Source organism: Hyla sarda, chromosome 4 (assembly GCF_029499605.1).
Source record: "Hyla sarda isolate aHylSar1 chromosome 4, aHylSar1.hap1, whole genome shotgun sequence".
Taxonomy (NCBI): Eukaryota; Metazoa; Chordata; class Amphibia; order Anura; family Hylidae; genus Hyla; species Hyla sarda.
In genome coordinates this window covers 293892384-293896089 of record NC_079192.1, presented here as the reverse complement: position 1 = coordinate 293896089, position 3706 = coordinate 293892384, and positions in this window count along the sequence as shown.

Sequence of the window (3706 nt, the reverse complement as noted above, 5' to 3'; positions counted from 1 at the left end):
AGAGAGCTGTGCGTGTCAGCCAGCTAAAGGACCTTGATGATGCAATGAGCATGTGATCAGTCACATGACTGGAAGGAGCTAGTGTCAGTTGTAAGAGTTTTCGGAATGTGTCGGGTGTATAGAGCAGCAGTGCTTTGAGTGCGGTCAGTGCATGCAGCAGTGCTGTCTGTGTCTGGTATAGAGGAGCTCAGTACAATGCAGCATGTAGAGACATGGCTGAACTGCTCCTCTATTGCTCCAATGCATCTAAACAATGAGACAAAATTGCAAAAAACAGTGTCCAGCCATGTGTTGTTTACTGCTCATGTGTCAGTGCCTCCAGCTGTTGCAAAACTACAACTCCCAGCAAGCTGTGTATTTTTGTACTTTTGCTTGTCTATTTTTTTAGTATACAGTGATGTGTGAGGGCTCATTTTTATGCCATGATCTGTAGTTTTTATAGGTACCATTTTTGTTTTCATGGCATTTTTTCATTACTTAAAGGGGTACACCGCTGCCCTGCTTCCGGAGCTCCGTTCCCCAGCGTCCGGAAGTTTATTGTTCCGAACGGCTGTGTGCGGGCCCCGTGTTTAGGGCCGTCCCTCGTGATGTCACGCCCGCCCCCACGTGGCGTCACGTCCGCCCCCTCAACGAAAGTCTATGGGAAGGGGGCGGGCGTGACGTCACGAGGGGCGGCCCTGGACACGGAAGCCCGCACACAGCCGTTCGGAACAATAAACTTCCGGACGCTGGGGAACGGAGCTCCGAAAGCAGGGCAGCGGAGTACCCCTTTCATTTTTTCTGGTATGTGAAGGAATCAAAAATATTCAACTCTTATTTTTCACGTTGACGCCATTGACCATGCGGTTTAGTTAACGTTCTATTTTAATAATTCGGACGTTTATGCATGCAGTGTTACAACGTGTATGTTTATTTTACTTTACATTATTTAATTTAAAAAAATGGTAAAAAGGGGGGGGAGGGAAGGGGTTTATTCACATTTATAATTTTTTTTTAATACATTTTATTCATTATTTTATACTTCCCATAGGGACTATTACATGCAATCTTTCAATTGCATACACTGAACAATGCTGTGCTATAGCACGCCATTGATCAGTGTTATCGGCGCTCCATTAGTGTAGGCTGCTGAGGCTGCCACAATATTGGAGCGCTGATCAGACAGGAAGGAGGCAGGTAAGGGACCCTCCACCTACCCACTGAGCTGTTTGGGAGATCTGCTCCCCCTAAGCTAACAATAATGGATTTTAACAGCTCTGCTTGTTTTTTAACCCCTTGAGGACTAGGCCATTTTTCATTTTTGCACTTTAGTTTTTTCCTCCTCCCATTCAGTTTTCTACCTACAGACCCATATGACGGCTTGTTTTTTTGCGCCACCAATTGTACTTTGTAATGACATCAATCATTTGACCACAAAATCTATGGAAAAAAAAAAATTCTTTGTGGGGCAAAATTGAAAAAAAAAATGTTTTTGTAAATTTTGGGGGCTTCCGATTCTATGCTGTGAACTTTTCGGTAATAATGACACGTTATCTTTATTCTGTAGGTCCATACAATTAAAATGATACTCAACTTATATAGGTTTTATTTAGTTGTACTTCTTTTAACTAATTTTTACTTTGTGTAAGATAATCAGCATGTTTAAAAATGTCCTCTTCTGACCCCTATAACTTTTTTATTTTTCCGTATACTGGGCTGTTTGAGGGCTTTTTTTTGTGCCATGATCTTACGTATACTCCATTAACTGTGCAGTTAAAGTAACATTATACTTTTATAGTTTGGATATTTATGCATGCGGTGATACCACATATATGTTTATGTTGTGGCAGGGTGTGTTGTGCAGGGCAGATGTTGTTACCCTAGGGGCAGATGGTATTTATCCCTTGTATTCGTGATGCCAGGGTGTGGTTTAGCCTATAACCACCTGAAGGTATACCTCTGGATCCTGGGCTAGGCTCGGGGGCAATAAAGACTCCGACCCCAAGTTACGGACAACGGTAGCTTTGCTGAGAGTAGACAGTGGGTAAAATCTATACAGTGCAGCTAGGGACCCAAGGAGGTGACCAGCGATGCAGAGACCTTGCAGGCTCGCTGGGACTTGTAGTAGGACTGGGTATTTTCGTGCAGGCCACGTTGACTAGACAGACGACTTGACTTGACTGGCGACTGACAATTATTGCAGGTTTAGCTTACTTGCACTTGACTGTGGCTGCAGACTGGGCTTGAGGCCTCCAATGCTCTGGACACACACACTGAGACAGCTTGACTGCACAGGACCTCAGCAACAAGAGAGAGAAGCTAGCTCCACCCAGGGCTTATATGGGGGAGACTAGCAGGGAGCCCATAGGTCACCTTTGGGGGTCAGCTGGTCACTGAGTAACAATCACATGGTACATTTTATTAAAGGTATAACACATCTTATAATACAAAACATATGTACAAATGGGGAAACAACTACAGGGGGCCCTGGGGACACTGAGGGACACTACCGAACTGGGCAGGAATGGTACTTGGCAACACCATCCCTTACTGGGCCACCACATTTATTTTATTATGTTTATTTTTGTTTACATATTTATTTATTTATTTTTTTAAATAGGAAAAGGGGGTGATTCCAACTTATTAGGGAAAGGGTTCATTCACATTTATTAACTTTTTTTTTTACTTTCTTTTTTTTTGCACAATTTTTTAAGTCCCCATAGGGGACTATAGCATGCAATCATTAGATTGCATATACTGAACAATGTTATTCCATAGCATAGCATTGATCAGTGTTATCCATAAACAGTTGCTCCAGCCTGCCATGGCTGACTGGAGCATCAAGGCACCGAATGGACGGCGAGGAGGCAGACAAGGGCCCTTTCGCCATCCTCTCAACTGATCGGGAAATCACGATTTCACCATGATGATTCTGATCAGCCCGACCGAGCAGCAAAGATAGTTTCTTTTTTTTTTTTTTCAATTTTAGATGCAACAATCAACTTTGAACGCGGTGTCTAAAGGGTTAATGCCGCGTATCACTGAGATTGATGATGTCTGGCTGATAGCTGCCGGGACCATCCCGCTATGATATGCGCTCAGCTCCTGAGTGCGTGTCATAGAAGGGGAGTGAGACAAGGGTGTACATATACGCCCTTTGTCCTAAGATGTTAAAGGGGTTCCCTCATTGGAAAATATTTTGGACCTTAAAGGGGTACTCGGGTGGAAAACATTTATTTTTATTTTTTTATGAACTGGTGCCAGAAAGTTAAACAGATCTGTAAATTACTTCTATTTAAAAATCTTAATCCTTCCAATACTTATTAGCAGCTGTATGCTACAGAGGAAATGATTTTCTTTTTTAACCTCTTCAGGACACAGGGCGTATGGATACGCCCTGCATTCCGAGTCCTAAGGACACAGGGCGTATCGGAGAATCGGAGAAAATCGTATGTCAATTCAGACATGCGATTTTCTCCAATTCCGGGTTGATTTGGTCTCTGGTGACCCGATCACCCGGAAAATAAGGCTGATCGGAGTTGTCAGCAACAGCCCCGATCAGCCTAAGGGATAGGAGTGAGGTCGCAGAGCTGCGATCTCCTCCTATCCCCTGCCATTAGTCAGAACGGAGTTCTGACCAATGGCAGCGCAGGACAGGGGGTTGCCATGGCAACCCCCCGTTCTGCCCGCCCCTGGATGTCAAGGGGATCTCGGAAGAAGATGGAGG